This window comes from Dendropsophus ebraccatus, chromosome 3 (assembly GCF_027789765.1).
Source record: "Dendropsophus ebraccatus isolate aDenEbr1 chromosome 3, aDenEbr1.pat, whole genome shotgun sequence".
NCBI lineage: Eukaryota > Metazoa > Chordata > Amphibia > Anura > Hylidae > Dendropsophus > Dendropsophus ebraccatus.
The window spans coordinates 198,001,339-198,019,218 of record NC_091456.1 but is presented as its reverse complement, the minus strand read 5'-3'; the positions used below and the strand labels follow the sequence as shown (position 1 = coordinate 198,019,218).

At 46.4% G+C, this 17,880-nt stretch overlaps 1 protein-coding gene across 2 annotated transcripts in view; it reads left to right on the top strand.

The window, feature by feature from the left end:
• The first annotated feature begins 7,122 nt into the window (after window positions 1-7,122).
• Window positions 7,123-17,880, top strand: part of ARID3C (AT-rich interaction domain 3C) — a 183,820-nt gene continuing 173,062 nt past the window's right edge. For both annotated transcript variants that reach the window (XM_069963338.1, XM_069963337.1), the window contains exon 1: window positions 7,123-7,193. The gene's annotated coding sequence lies outside the window, so the exon portion shown is untranslated. The remainder of the gene's footprint in view (window positions 7,194-17,880) is intronic.

Sequence of the window (17,880 nt, the reverse complement as noted above, 5' to 3'; positions counted from 1 at the left end):
TTGCCCCCCCCCATCTCCAGACACAGACGGCCCCTCCATTACACCTCCTGTCTTTGCCCCCCCCCCATCTCCAGACACAGGCGGCCCCTCCATTACACCTCCTGTCTTTGCCCCCCCCCATCTCCAGACACAGACGGCTCCTCCATTACACCTCCTGTCTCTGCCCCCCCATCTCCAGACACAGACGGCCCCTCCATTACACCTCCTGTCTTTGCCCCCCCCCCCCCCATCTCCAGACACAGGCGGCCCCTCCATTACACCTCCTGTCTTTGCCCCCCCCCATCTCCAGACACAGACGGCCCCTCCATTACACCTCCTGTCTTTGCCCCCCCCCCATCTCCAGACACAGGCGGCCCCTCCATTACACCTCCTGTCTTTGCCCCCCCCCATCTCCAGACACAGACGGCTCCTCCATTACACCTCCTGTCTCTGCTCCCACCATCTCCAGACACAGGTGGCCCCTCCATTACACCTCCTGTCTCTGCCCCCCCCCCCCATCTCCAGACACAGGCGGCCCCTTCATTACACCTCCTGTCTCTGCTCCCCCATCTCCAGACACAGGCGGCCCCTCCATTACACCTCCTGTCTCTGCTCCCACCATCTCCAGACACAGGCGGCCCCTCCATTACACCTCCTGTCTCTGCTCCCCCATCTCCAGACACAGGCGGCCGCTCCATTACACCTGTCTCTGCCCCCCCCCCCATCTCCAGACACAGGCGGCCCCTCCATTACACCTCCTGTCTCTGCCCCCACCATCTCCAGACACAGGCGGCCCCTCCATTACTCCTCCTGTCTCTGCTCCCCCATCTCCAGACACAGGCGGCCCCTCCATTACACCTCCTGTCTCTGCTCCCACCATCTCCAGACACAGGCGGCCCCTCCATTACACCTCCTGTCTCTGCTCCCCCATCTCCAGACACAGGCGGCCGCTCCATTACACCTGTCTCTGCCCCCCCCCCATCTCCAGACACAGGCGGCCCCTCCATTACACCTCCTGTCTCTGCCCCCACCATCTCCAGACACAGGCGGCCCCTCCATTACTCCTCCTGTCTCTGCTCCCCCATCACCAGACACAGGCGGCCCCTTCATTACACCTCCTCTCTCTGCTCCCCCCATCTCCAGACACAGGCGGCCCCTCCATTACACCTCCTGTCTCTGCCCCCCCATCTCCAGACACAGGCGGCCCCTCCATTACACCTCCTGTCTCTGCTCCCCCAATCTCCAGACACAGGCGGCCCCTCCATTACACCTCCTGTCTCTGCCCCCCCCCCATCTCCAGACACAGGCGGCCCCTCCATTACACCTCCTGTCTCTGCCCCCCCATCTCCAGACACACACGGCCCCTCCATTACACCTCCTGTCTCTGCCCCCCCATCTCCAGACACAGACGGCCCCTCCATTACACCTCCTGTCTTTGCCCCCCCCCATCTCCAGACACAGGCAGCCCCTCCATTACACCTCCTGTCTTTGCCCCCCCCCCCCCCCATCTCCAGACACAGACGGCCCCTCCATTACACCTCCTGTCTCTGCCCCCCCATCTCCAGACACAGACGGCCCCTCCATTACACCTCCTGTCTTTGCCCCCCCCCCCCCATCTCCAGACACAGGCGGCCCCTCCATTACACCTCCTGTCTTTGCCCCCCCCCATCTCCAGACACAGACGGCCCCTCCATTACACCTCCTGTCTTTGCCCCCCCCCCATCTCCAGACACAGGCGGCCCCTCCATTACACCTCCTGTCTTTGCCCCCCCCCATCTCCAGACACAGACGGCTCCTCCATTACACCTCCTGTCTCTGCCCCTCCAAACGCGGCAGAATTTAATTTGGTGTCATGGCGCCTATTACATGTCCTGCCATTCACAGCAGCCAGTGTCTTCTTCATTTACAACAGTGTCCGGTATGAGAACCATGGACTGGAGCCGCATCATCCGTAGTGATGAATCCAGATTCTGTTTCAAATTCGTCGCTGGGTTGGAGTATAAAGCCTGAGGGTGAGCGCTTCAGTCCTGCCTGTGCTATGGAGGACATACTGCCCCCTGCTGGTGTGATGATGTATGATGATACAAGCTACAGGAAAGAGGACATGATGGAAACCTTTATATATATATTACAGGAGGAAGAAGGGAAAGGGAGGGACATGATGGAAACTTTTATATATGTTACAGAAGGGAAGAAGGGAAAGGGGGGACAGATGGAAACCTTTATATATGTTACAGGAGGAAGAAGGGAAAGGAAGGACATGATGGAAACCTTTATATATGTTACAGGAGGAAGAAGGGAAAGGGAGGACATGATGGAAACTTTTATATATGTTACAGGGGGAAGAAGGGAAAGGGGGACATGATGGAAACCTTTATATATGTTACAGGGGGAAGAAGGGAAAGGGGGACATGATGGAAACCATTATATATGCTACAGGAGGAAGAAGGGAAAGGAGGACATGATGGAAACCTTTATATATGTTACAGGAGGAAGAAGGGAAAGGGGGGACATGATGGAAACCTTTATATATGTTACAGGGGGAAGAAGGGAAAGGGGGACATGATGGAAACCATTATATATGTTACAGGAGGAAGAAGGGAAAGGAGGACATGATGGAAACCTTTATATATGTTACAGGAGGAAGAAGGGAAAGGGGGGACATGATGGAAACCTTTATGTTACAGGAGGAAGAAGGGAAAGGAGGGACATGATGGAAACCTTTATATATGTTACAGGGGGGAAGAAGGGAAAGGGAGGACATGATGGAAACCTTTATATATGTTACAGGAGGAAGAAGGGAAAGGGGGGGACATGATGGAAATCTTTATATATGTTACAGGAGGAAGAAGGGAAAGGGAGGACATGATGGAAACCTTTATATATGTTACAGGAGGAAGAAGGGAAAGGGAGGACATGATGGAAACCTTTATATATGTTACAGGAGGAAGAAGGGAAAGGGAGGACATGATGGAAACCTTTAGATATGTTACAGGAGGAAGAAGGGAAAGGGAGGACATGATGGAAACCTTTATATATGTTACAGGAGGAAGAAGGGAAAGGGAGGACATGATGGAAACCTTTATATATGTTACAGGAGGAAGAAGGGAAAGGGAGGACATGATGGAAACCTTTATATATGTTACAGGAGGAAGAAGGGAAAGGGAGGACATGATGGAAACCTTTATATATGTTACAGGAGGAAGAAGGGAAAGGGAGGACATGATGGAAACCTTTATATATGTTACAGGAGGAAGAAGGGAAAGGGAGGACATGATGGAAACCTTTATATATGTTACAGGAGGAAGAAGGGAAAGGGAGGGACATGATGGAAACCTTTATATATGTTACAGGAGGAAGAAGGGAAAGGGAGGACATGATGGAAACCTTTATATATGTTACAGGAGGAAGAAGGGAAAGGGAGGACATGATGGAAACCTTTATATATGTTACAGGAGGAAGAAGGGAAAGGGAGGACATGATGGAAACCACAGGATCTGGTCACAGCAAACGCTGTAGAGGCCTCACTACAATATAGACAAGTTCTTAGAACAAAATAAGATAAATGTATAAGTATAGAGCCTACCCATCATCCCTCCCTCCCTGTATATGTATAGAGCCTTCCCATCATCCCTCCCTCCATCCCTGTATATGTATAGAGCCTACCTATCATCCCTCCCTCCATCCCTCCTTGTATATGTATAGAGCCTACCCATCATCCCTCCATCCATCCCTCCCTGTATATGTATAGAGCCTACCCATCATCCCTCCATCCCTCCCTGTATATGTATAGAGCCTACCCATCATCCCTCCCCCTTTCCTCCATCCCTCCTTGTATATATAGAGCCTACCCATCATCCCTCCTCCATCCATCCCTCCCTGTATATGTATAGAGCCTACCCATCATCCCTCCCCCTCCATCTATCCCCTCCTTGTATATATAGAGCCTACCCATCATCCCTCCTCCATCCATCCCTCCCTGTATATGTATAGAGCCTACCCATCATCCCTCCATCCCTCCCTGTATATGTATAGAGCCTACCCATCATCCCTCCCTCCATCCCTGTATATGTATAGAGCCTACCCATCATCCCTCCCTCCATCCCTCCTTGTATATGTATAGAGCCTACCCATCATCCCTCCCTCCCTCCATCCTTGTATATGTATAGAGCCTACCCATCATCCCTCCCTCCATCCCTCCTTGTATATGTATAGAGCCTACTGTAACGCCTGGAGTCGTGGATCCACTGAACCGTCACTAGCGATGGCAGTAACCGCACCAGGGAGCGGAGTCTAAGGGGCCGCTGGTTTTCACCAGAGCCCGCCGCAAGGTGGGATGGGCTTGCTGCGGCAGGCGACCCCCAGGTCGCTATCCCTGGCTTGGTTGCTAGTGACGGCAGGTGAGGCATGGCAGGAGCAGAAGGCAGAAGATAGTGCTGGCAGAGGTCTGTAGGCGTAACCGCAGATGGCAGACAGTACTCAGGAACAATGGGTTAACCCCTTAACGACCGCGGGCGTATATTTACGCCCTGCGGTCGTTAAGGACGTTCAGAGCAGGGCCGCGCTCTGAACCGCGGCGGTCCCGGGTGCCGCTTGTAGCCCGGGACCGCAGGTATTAGCGGGCACGGTCCGATCGCCGTGCCCGCTAATACAGTAATCGGATGCAGCTGTCAAAATTGACAGCTGCATCCGATTACCGTTTGCAGCGTCATCCCTGGTGTCTAGTGGGGAGATCGCTCCTCCGGGATGATATCCTGGAGGAGCGATCTCCGTTACTGAAGCCGGCCGGGGACCGCTCCAAGATGGCGCCATCCCCGGCTCGGCACTCGTTCACTTCTGGCTGCAGCAGCCGAAAGCAAACGAGTGCCCATCTCATGGATCTCTGCAGCATATCTGTGCTGCAGAGATCTCTATGAGAGATCAGTGCACTTATACTAGAAGTCCCCCAGGGTGGAATAACCCTAACCCCAGGGGGGAATAACCCCAACCCCAGGGGGAATAACCCTAACCCCAGGGAGGAATAACCTCAACCCCAGGGGGGAATAACCCAAACCCCAGGGGGGAATAACCCTAACCCCAGAGGGAATAATCCTAACCCCAGGGGGGAATAACCCCAACCCCAGGGGGAATAACCCAAACCCCAGGGGGGAATAACCCAAACCCCAGGGGGGAATAACCCTAACCCCAGGGGGGAATAACCCTAACCCCAGGGGGGGAATAACCCCAACCCCAGGGGGAATAACCCTAACCCCAGGGAGGAATAACCTCAACCCCAGGGGGGAATAACCCAAACCCCAGGGGGGAATAACCCCAACCCCAGGGGGAATAACCCTAACCCCAGGGGGGGGGGAATAACCCAAACCCCAGGGGGGGGGGGAATAACCCTAACCCCAGGGGAGAATAACCCTAACCCCAGGGGGGAATAACCCTAACCCCATGGGGGGGAATAACCCTAACCCCAGGGGGGGGGAATAACCCTAACCCCAGGGGGGGGGAATAACCCTAACCCCAGGGGGGAATAACCCCAACCCCAGGGGGGAATAACCCTAACCCCAGGGGGGAATAACCCTAACCCCAGGGGGGGATAACCCTAACCCCAGGGGGGGATAACCCTAATCCCAGAGGGAATAACCCTAACCCCAGGGGGGAATAACCTCAACCCCAGGGGGGGATAACCCTAACCCCAGGGGGGGATAACCCTAACCCCAGGGGGGGATAACCCTAACCCCAGGGGGGAATAACCCTAACCCCAGGGGGGAATAACCCTAACCCCAGGGGGGCTTCTAGTATATGTGTAAAAGTAAAAAAAAAAAGTTTTGTCAGTAAAAAGCCCCCTCCCCTAATAAAAGTCAGAATCACCCCCCCCTTTTCCCAGGTTATAAATAAAAGTAAATAAATAAATAAACATGTTTGCTATCGCCGCGTGCGTAATCGCCCGAACTATAAATTAATCACATTCCTGATCTCGCACGGTAAACAGCGTCAGCGCCAAAAAATCCCAAAGTGCAAAATTGCGCATTTTTGGTCGCATCAAATCCAGAAAAATGTTAATAAAAAGTGATCAAAAAGTCGTATATGCGCAATCAAGGTACCGATAGAAAGATCACATCATGGCGCAAAAAATGACACCTCGCACAGCCCCATAGACCAAAGGATAAAAGCGCTATAAGCCGGGAATGGAGCGATTTTAAGGGATATATATTTGTTAACAATGATTTTAATTTTTACCGGCCATCAGATACAATATAAGTTATACATGTTATATATCATAGTAATCGTAACGACTTGTGGAACATATATAACAAGTCAGTTTTACCCCAGGGCGAATGGCGTAAAAACACATATCCACTAAATACACAAAATGTGTTTTTTTTTTCAATTTCACCACACATTGAATTTTTTTCTGGTTTCGCAGTGTACTTTATGCAAAAATTCAGCCGTCATTGCAAAGTACAATTAGTGGCGCAAAAAATAAGGGGTCATGTGGGTTTCTAGGTGGAAAAATGCAAGTGCTATGTATGTATATATGTATGTATGTATGTATGGACTTATATACACAAGGAGGAAAAAACGAAAACGCAAAAATCAAAATTGCCCCGGTCCTTAAGGGGTTAAGCAGCAGACAGGGGGTAGGTACCGGGTCAGCGGACAGGAACTATGAACAAGGACTGAGGTCAGGAACAACAGGGAGCTGGGCCAAACGCTATGGGAAGCATGTAGAGGCTCCAACACCTGTGGTGGGGCAGGGCTGGAATTTATAGGAGAGTGTGATAGTGCAAGAACCAATTAGGGGCAGACTGCCCCTTTAACTCTGAGCACATCGACGGACAGGAGCGGGGCGAGGTGAGACGCCCCCAGGGGCCGAAGTGGCAGCAGCGCTGGTTCCCTGCATGTGGACACCGGCGGCTGCAGAACAAGGTGAGTGGGTGCGGCGGCGGTCCGGAGCGCGGGATGCCGCTGCAGCCCTGACACCTACCCATCATCCCTCCATCCATCCCTCCTTGGTTGAACTTGATGAAGGTGTCTTCCTTTTTCTTTTCTTTCTTTGTTCAGGAGGAAGTTATTGTTAATAAGAAACTGAACTGAAGAGGAGGTTATAAATAACAATAATAATAACATTGGCTGAAAATCAGAAGCAATATAAGAAAATTTGACTGCTTAGAGTAGTAGATACTTAGAGGAATCTTCCAGCAGATGTGTTTGGTAAATCTACAGTAAGTGAATGTAACCTGCCTGGTATATACATATATCTATTCTAAGATAATAAGAGGGGATAATAGACAGGCCGACTAGATGGAGCAGGGGGCTTTTTGTGCTGCCATCCTTTTCTATGGCTGCGTTGCTGTTTTGCCACTAGATGGCGCTGCTGCACCACCCATTGCTGCTGATCTTTCCAGCCTCACTTCAACCATTAAGTAAAACTTTGAAAGTGTAGCGGGACAGATGTAAGGTGATATTATAGAGCAGCTTCTGGTGGTCCGCCTGGGACAGTCCCTATACTGGGGCTGGACCCGGAGGCTGCAGGAAGTACCTGGACCGCTCGATGTCTTTTAGATTGATCCTTCTCGTGATGGAATCTGATCCTTGCTGGTACATGATCTGTAAGTGTTAGGATGTGATGATCTGACTGCCAGGACCCCCACAATCCTCACAATAAAAGGGATTGTACCAGTTATGCACAGAATCGGAGATAAGTAAGTGATCAGTGGTCCGCCAGTGATTAACTCCATAGGGAATAATAATAATAATAAGCTTATTGTATGATTTCCCTCCATACCTGCTGGTCCTGATCACGATGTCATAGCCCAGGATTGGTAGTATAAAGTTATATGACGGTCAGTATATGGGGTTCAGAGCCTGTACGGATGACATTCCACCGGACGATTATCGTTAAATCGTTTGAATCTGAACGATAATCTTTCGGTTGAAATGCAGTAAATAATTAACCACCGAACGAGAAATCGTTGATCGCTTTAAAAGACCTGGACCTATTTTTATCGTTGCTCGTTCGCAAAACGTTCACAAATCCTTCGCGTTGAATAAGACGTCGTTCGTAGTAGATACGAACGCAATAGCGAAGAAAAAGCGATCACAAATACGATCATAGTAACGATTATCGTTCCATGGAAATGAGTGAATGTTTTCAGGTCTTTCACAATAACGGTCGTTTGAGATCGTTTCGTTTATGTGAACGATAATCGCCCGGTGGAATAGGGCCCTAAGTGCAGATGTGAATAGAGCCCATGATTCTATCACCTCATCCAGCGTCCTAGGCGGTGCGGGGTCCAGTAAGTGAGCATCTGGTGCCGGCCGCTGATGCAGCGAGTTCCTCCGCTCTCCGGGGAGGGCTCCTCTCTCCTGACAGTGTGATATACATGGGATTGTGCTATTACACAGAGCGTGGCAGCCGATCGGCGGCCACAGCCCGTCATTTAACACGGGAGCTGGGGCGGAAAGCGAGTAATTTGTGTCTCCAGCTACACGGCTGATGTCAGCAGCACACGTCGATAGCTCCACTTACAGCGAGACTCAACTAATGAAAATCCAATGAACAAACCGCTGGGAGTAAAGAAGGATTCCATTAAAATTAGAAAATCAAATCCCGGACAGATTATTTTCTCGGCCTTATCGATTCCTTTTATTACGGAAATATTGCTGCTAAATAACATTAGTGTGAGCAATCCTTACATGTCTCTCCGGGCTCCGAGTCAATAGTGTAGTGTCAGCGGCCCATCCAGGGTGACAACTCCCAACAGAGTCTCTACACCTCTATATATACATGGCTATTCTGGAGGGAGAGCGCTACAATCATCATACACATATACATGCCTCACCTGTGACATCACTGGACTCTTACACATGCCTCACCTGTGACATCACTGGACTCTTACACATGCCTCACCTGTGACATCACTGGACTCTTACACATGCCTCACCTGTGACATCACTGGACTCTTACACATGCCTCACCTGTGACATCACTGGACTCTTACACATGCCTCACCTGTGACATCACTGGACTCTTACACATGCCTCACCTGTGACATCACTGGACTCTTACACATGCCTCACCTGTGACATCACTGGACTCTTACACATGCCTCACCTGTGACATCACTGGACTCTTACACATGCCTCACCTGTGACATCACTGGACTCTTACACACACATCTCCTGTGACATCACTCCTCATACACACACATCACTGTGACATCACTCCTCATATACACACATCACTGTGACATCACTCCTCATACACACACATCACTGTGACATCACTCCTCATACACATCACTGTGACATCACTACTCATACACACATCACTGTGACATCACTCCTCATACACACATCACTGTGACCTCACACCTCATACACACACATCACTGTGACATCACTCCTCATACACACATCACTGTGACATCACTCTTCATACATACACATCACTGTGACATCACTCTTCATACACACACATCACTGTGACATCACTCTTCATACATACACATCACTGTGACATCACTCCTCATACACATCACTGTGACATCACTCCTCATACACACATCACTGTGACATCACTCAGACACACATCACTGTGACATCACTCATACACACACATCACTGTGACATCACTCCTCATACACACACATCACTGTGACATCACTCCTCATACACATCACTGTGACCTCACTACTCATACACATCACTGTGACATCACTCCTCATACACACATCACTGTGACATCACTACTCATACATACACATCACTGTGACATCACTCCTCATACACATCACTGTGACATCACTCCTCATACACACACATCACTGTGACATTACTCCTCATACACATCAGTGTGACATCACTCCTCATACATACACATCACTGTGATCTCACTACTCATACACACACATCACTGTGACATCACTCATACACACATCGCTCCTGTGACATCACTCCTCATACACACATCACTGTGACATCACTCCTCATACATACACATCACTGTGACATCACTCATACACACATCACTGTGACATCACTCCTTATACACACACTGCTCCTGTGACATCACTACTCATACACACACATCACTGTGACATCACTCCTCATACACACACATCACTGTGACATCACTCCTCATACACACACATCACTGTGACATCACTCCTCATACATACACATCACTGTGACATCACTCCTCATACACACACATCACTGTGACATCACTCCTCATACACACACATCACTGTGACATCACTCCTCATACATACACATCACTGTGACATCACTCCTCATACATACACATCACTGTGACATCACTCCTCATACACATCACTGTGACATCACTCCTCATACACACATCACTGTGACATCACTCCTCATACACACACATCACTGTGACATCACTCCTCATACACACACCGCCCCTGTGACATCACTCCTCATACATACACATCACTGTGACATCACTCCTCATACACATCACTGTGACATCACTCCTCATACACATCACTGTGACATCACTCCTCATACACACATCACTGTGACATCACTCCTCATACACACACATCACTGTGACATCACTCCTCATACACACACCGCCCCTGTGACATCACTCCTCATACACACACCGCCCCTGTGACATCACTATACATCCACATGTAGTACATAATAGTTGTATTTGCAATTCTTGCATATTTATTTCAGATTTTAAAATTAATGGAAATATTTGCAATGACGTCACAGCGTATCCATGACATATAGTGGGGAATATATATTCAGCCGACCACCTACATGGAGAAGGGAGAGGGGAGGTAATACTCCTGGTCAGTAACTGCACCTGGAAATGACACAATCTATACAACATTCCAGATAATCACATTGTAGGATTTATTTATTTATTTATTTTTATTTATTTTTTCATTTTTTTAACAAAAACCAATACACACATCAATTATTACAGTTCATATAAAATATTATCACATGTTTACAAATCTTTTACTTTAACCTATATAGGATTCTCCATCCCGAATTCTCTACTACCCTCCCCTTACCCCCCCCCCCCCCCCAACTAGCCTGCAAAAAAAAAAAAAAAAAAAAGAAAAGATATTCTTGTAAATTAATGTTCCCCATTTTCTGCAACTTCTCATATTTTTCTTAACAAAAAACCCACATCTTCAATGTTGGTACGAGTGATGCCATCCAATTTCTGACTAATAACAATCTCGCATAAAATAAACTTGTAATAATCTTATTCTTTACTCTCCTCTCCCTTCTTATCCTTGTGGTATCTCCCAATATTGCCAACTCTGGTGTCGGCTCTAAAGCATAATCCACCTCCTTTGCCTCCAAAATTGATTCAGAGCATTACAGGTCCAAAGCATATGTATAAAGCCAGCTCCCATCTCTCCACACCTCGGACAAACATCATTACTACTTCTTTTTATTTTATATAGGAAGGTGGGTGTATAATGTGTCCGATTAATAAGATTAAATTGAATTATTCTCTGGTCTCCTGATTTTGATACTGTTTTTGTATTTCGTATTATTTCCAACCACTGTTCTTCTTCTAGTGGACCTATTTCTTCATGCCACTTTTCCCTATATTTAGACCATTCCTCCCCTCCCTTAATTAAATACTCATATATCGTCCTTAACTCTCTTTTTTTTAATTAATTTTGTTCTTAATTTCTCCATCAACATGTGAGTACCGGAAAAAAGTAGACCTGTGATGCCAAGAAATACTTTTTCTATATCGGGAACTCCTATTCCCCCCTTTCCCAAAGGTGGATATAATCTCTCTAGTTTTAGCCTTACCCTTCCTCGTCCCCAAATGAGGGCATTGAACAACGTTCTTATCCTCTTTATCCTCTCGCCAAATTGGGGCTGCCGCAAATAGATATAGCAATTTTGGGAGAACCAGAGATTTCAACAGAATGACCCTGTCTGCTCTAGACAATGGCATTCTCTGCCAGATGTTAATCTTTTTCTCCACAGCGTCCAACGTCTTTTTTATATTTAATTCATTAAACTGTTTCTAGATCTTTGTATCCCCAAGTACCGAAAGCTTTCCTCCTTCCCTAGTACGTGCAGCGAATCGGTAGACATCACAAAATCATAATTCAGGGGCATTAGCACTGATTTTTGCCAATTAATAGATAAACCCGAATACCCGCCTAGTTCTTCAATAAATGATATCATTCTCGGGACTGCCTCTGCGGGGTTTTTCAGGAAAAGTAATAGGTCGTAGGATTTATAAATAAATATTCATCATTTTATTCCATAAAGTAAGGGTTTGATCAGCAACCGACCAGCATGAATTCTGCCTCTCACAAAGCTGTCAGTGTCTCTATAAGAAGCTCCTCCTACTCTACCCGCATTACCTGGATTACCTGCACCTGTGTCATGTCGTTACCTGTATAATAATCACCTGTCCTCACTCATCACACTCCAACCTCTCCACCATGCCAGGGGACACCAGGGACAGAACTGTAGACCTGCACAAGGCTGGGATGGGCTACAGGACAATAGGCAGCAGCTTGGTGAGAAGGTGACAACTGTTGGCACAATTATTAGAGAACAGAAGAAACACAAGATGACTGTCACCTTCCTAGGTCTGGGGCTCTATGTAAGATCCTGACTCATTAGGTAAGGAGGGGCACACAATCCCTTCTGCAGGGTCTGCAAACCTGGTCAGGACCCCCAGGAAACGTCTGACCTCTGTAACTGCAAACAAAGGTTTCTGCACCAAATAGGAACTTCTCTTCTTCTATTGTATCACATCTTTATTCCATGGGATAAAAAGGTGAATAATTATATATAAATCCTACAATGTGATTATCCGGAATGTTCTATAGATCCTGTCTCTCACAGGTGTTAACCCCCCCCCCCCCCCCCCCCCCCCCCTCTATCCCTGCTGTGTATATTTATACACTACCGTTCAAAAGTTTGGGGTCACCCAAACAATTTAGTGTTTTCCATGTAGTCCCACTTCTTCACCACCAGACGTTGTGAAATGAATAGAAAATAGAGACAAGACATTGACAAGGTGAGAAATACTGATTTGTATGTGAAATAACATTGTTCTTCCATCACACTTTGCTTCCGTCCCAGAATCCTCCTCTTGCACCAATTCCAGCATTGCCCACCTCTGGCATTCTAGCTATTAATCTGTTGGGGTGAGCTGGAGAAATTGCCCCCCACGCTTCTAGAAGCAGCTCCCACAAGTTGGATTGGTTGGATGGGCACTTCTGGCGTACCATACGGTCCAGCTGCTCCCACAATGGGGTGGTGATCTGGTGACTGCGCTGGCCACTCCATTACCTATGATAGAATACCAGCTGCTGCTTCTGCTGGAAATAGTTCTTGCACAATTTGGAGATGTTTAGGGTCATTGTCCTGTTTTAGGATGAAATTGGCTCCAACCAAGCGCTGCCCACTGGGTATGGCATGGCGGTGCAGAGTGATAGCCTTCCTTATTCTAAATCGGGCTGGGCGCAGTATTTAAAGTAAATGACCTGTTTCATCCCGTTTATAATCATGCTAGGAATCAAAATTAAACAACGGCCGTAGTTTCAAGACTAGCCCGTACGATAGTAATTCTACGGCCGTTGTTTTACGTAGTGTGAACATAGCCTTAAACTGGTTAGTTATTGTGTTTGATATTCCTGTGATTTAGTGATGCGGGGGGGGGGGGGGGGGGGGGGGGGGGTCTGCACATTGTGGAGGGGGAGAGAATGTTTTGGGTAGCCATGTTAACAGAGCGGTGAGGAGATACATCAAAGGCAACCTGAGAAATAAAGGAGGTGACATAGTAGTTTCCTCTCCACAAGCAGGCGACACATTCCTTCCCATTATCCCAGGACGGCTGTATACTGATCTCCACTGATCCTCCTACTGGGAAAAGCTCTGCAGTTTTCCTATATACATTATATATGTCCATTTATACCTGATACAAATACATATGTACCTGAGGATTAGCTGCAGTTCTATCCAGTGTGTGTATAAATATATATAATAGTGAGCTGTATATAAAAGAAGCAGATATTTCTTTCCTGTACTGACCCCTAAACTTACAGACCCCAGACCAGACCCCTAAACTAACAGACCCCAGACCAGACCCCTAAACTAATACAGACCCCAGACCAGACCCCTAAACTAATACAGACTCCAGACCCCTAAACTAATACAGACCCCAGACCAGACCCCTAAACTAATACAGACTCCAGACCCCTAAACTAATACAGACCCCAGACCAGACCCCTAAACTAATACAGACCCCAGACCAGACCCCTAAACTAATACAGACTCCAGACCCCTAAACTAATACAGACCCCAGACCAGACCCCTAAACTAATACAGACTCCAGACCCCTAAACTAATACAGACCCCAGACCCCTAAACTAATACAGACCATAGACCAGACCCCTAAACTAATACAGATCCCAGACCAGACCCCTAAACTAATACAGACCCCAGACCGGACCCCTAAACTAATACAGACCCCTAAACTAATACAGACCCCAGACCAGACCCTAAACTAATACAGACCCCAGACCAGACCCTAAACTAACACAGACCCCAGACCCCTCAACTAACAGACATCAGACCAGACCCCTAAACTAATACAGACCCCAGACTAGACCCCTAAACTAATACAGACACCAGACCAGACCCCTAAACTAATACAGATCCCAGACCGGACCCCTAAACTAATACAGACCCCAGACCAGACCCCTAAACTAATACAGACCCCAGACCAGACCCTAAACTAACACAGATCCCAGACCAGACCCGTCAACTAACAGACATCAGACCAGACTCCTAAACTAATACAGACCCCAGACCTCTAAACTAATACAGACGCCAGACCAGACCCCTAAACTAATACAGACCCCAGACCAGACCCCTAAACTAATACAGACCCCAGACCCCTAAACTAATTCAGACCCCAGACTAGACCCCTAAACTAATACAGAACCCAGACCAGACCCCTAAACTATTACAGACCCCAGACCCCTAAACTAATACAGACCCCAGACCAGACCCCTAAACTAATACAGACCCCAGACCAGACCCCTAAACTAATACAGACCCCAGAGCAGACCCCTAAACTAATACAGACCCCAGACCAGACCCCTAAACTAATACAGACCCCAGACCAGACCCCTCAACTAATACAGACCCCAGACCAGACCCCTCAACTAATACAGACCCCAGACCAGACCTCTGAACTCATTCAGAGCCCTAATTTTGACACCTTTGAGCATTCGGCTAAGTACACAACATAAATTTTCTATTATTTGGGCTGTTGTTGTTGATTTGCAACAATGGCTGTGATTAATAGAAAATTTACGTCGCACTGCAGTCAATGGAATCCCGGCCAGAGTGTATACACATAGTATACAGTACAGCCGGGATCGCTAGTGGCCGTAGCGAAAACTGACATGTCTGTTTAGTGCTGCTCAGAACTGACAGGTGACACAATGGAAAGTGCCGCTCTCTGCATTGTGTGCTATGGTGAATTGGGATTTCAGCACAAATGAAGTTTATCCAGGCAGTACTGCAGTATTGGCCGGGATGATCTTCAAAGACACCGGTCGTTCTGTGACAGGGCCGGGTCACAGAACGGCCGGTGTCTTACGCTGTGTGAACGCAGCCTTAATCAGATCCAGGTTTGACCCCTAAAATGTGTTATATCCAATCAGTCTCCTAAAAATAATCAAACCCCTACAATGTATCAATCTCTAGACCCCTAAACTACTGTCCTATTGCCCTCCACCATTGTACAGTGGTGCCTTGGATTAGGAGAACAATAAGTTCCGGGACGGCGCTTGTAATCGAAATCCACTCTTAAACCAAAGCAAATTTTCCCATGAGAAATCACTGATCTGCAGACAATTTGTTCCACACCACAAATATGATTATTTAATCTGAATAAGATGTAGAAGAGATGAAACAATGAGAATCAGCTGATCTGTGATATTATAAGTTACTGTACAGTATAGCAGCATGTGATGTATATAATGTATAGTAACTGTATAACCCTGATAACACAGCAGCTGGATATGTGATATATAAGTTACTGTACAGTATAGCAGCATGTGGTATATAATGTATAGTAACTGTATAACCCTGATAACACAGCAGCAGCTGGATATGTGATATATAAGTTACTGTACAGAATAGCAGCATGTGGTATATAATGTATAGTAACTGTATAACCCTGATAACACAGCAGCAGCTGGATATGTGATATATAAGTTCCTGTACAGTATAGCAGCATGTGGTGTATAATGTATAGTAACTGTATAACCCTGATAACACAGCAGCTGCATATGTGATATATAAGTTACTGTACAGTATAGCAGCATGTGGTGTATAATGTATAGTAACTGTATAACCCTGATAACACAGCAGCTGGATATGTGATATATAAGTTACTGTACAGTATAGCAGCATGTGGTTTATAATGTATAGTAACTGTATAACCCTGATAACACAGCAGCTGGATATGTGATATATAAGTTACTGTACAGTATAGCAATCAGCATGTGGTGTATAATGTATAGTAACTGTATAACCCTGATAACACAGCAGCTGTATATGTGATATATAAGTTACTGTACAGTATAGCAGCATGTGGTATATAATGTATAGTAACTGTATAACCCTGATAACACAGCAGCTGGATATGTGATATATAAGTTACTGTACAGTATAGCAATCAGCATGTGGTGTATAATGTATAGTAACTGTATAACCCTGATAACACAGCAGCAGCTGGATATGTGATATATAAGTTACTGTACAGTATATCAGCATGTGGTATATAATGTATAGTAACTGTATAACCCTGATAACACAGCAGCAGCTGAATATGTGATATATAAGTTACTGTACAGAATAGCAGCATGTGGTGTATAATGTATAGTAACTGTATAACCCTGATAACACAGCAGCTGGATATGTGATATATAAGTTACTGTAAATTATAGCAGCATGTGGTATATAATGTATAGTAACTGTATAACCCTGATAACACAGCAGCTGGATATGTGATATATAAGTTACTGTAAATTATAGCAGCATGTGGTATATAATGTATAGTAACTGTATAACCCTGATAACACAGCAGCTGGATATGTGATATATAAGTTACTGTATAGTATAGCAGCATGTGATGTATATAATGTATAGTAACTGTATAACCCTGATAACACAGCAGCAGCTGGATATGTGATATATAAGTTACTGTACAGTATAGCAGCATGTGGTGTATAATGTATAGTAACTGTATAGCCCTGATAACACAGCAGCAGCTGGATATGTGATATATAAGTTACTGTACAGTATAGCAGCATGTGGTATATAATGTATAGTAACTGTATAACCCTGATAACACAGCAGCTGGATATGTGATATATAAGTTACTGTACAGTATAGCAGCATGTGATGTATATAATGTATAGTAACTGTATAACCCTGATAACACAGCAGCAGCTGGATATGTGATATATAAGTTACTGTACAGTATAGCAGCATGTGGTGTATAATGTATAGTAACTGTATAGCCCTGATAACACAGCAGCAGCTGGATATGTGATATATAAGTTACTGTACAGTATAGCAGCATGTGGTATATAATGTATAGTAACTGTATAACCCTGATAACACAGCAGCAGCTGGATATGTGATATATAAGTTACTGTACAGAATAGCAGCATGTGGTATATAATGTATAGTAACTGTATAACCCTGATAACACAGCAGCAGCTGGATATGTGATATATAAGTTCCTGTACAGTATAGCAGCATATGGTGTATAATGTATAGTAACTGTATAACCCTGATAACACAGCAGCTGCATATGTGATATATAAGTTACTGTACAGTATAGCAGCATGT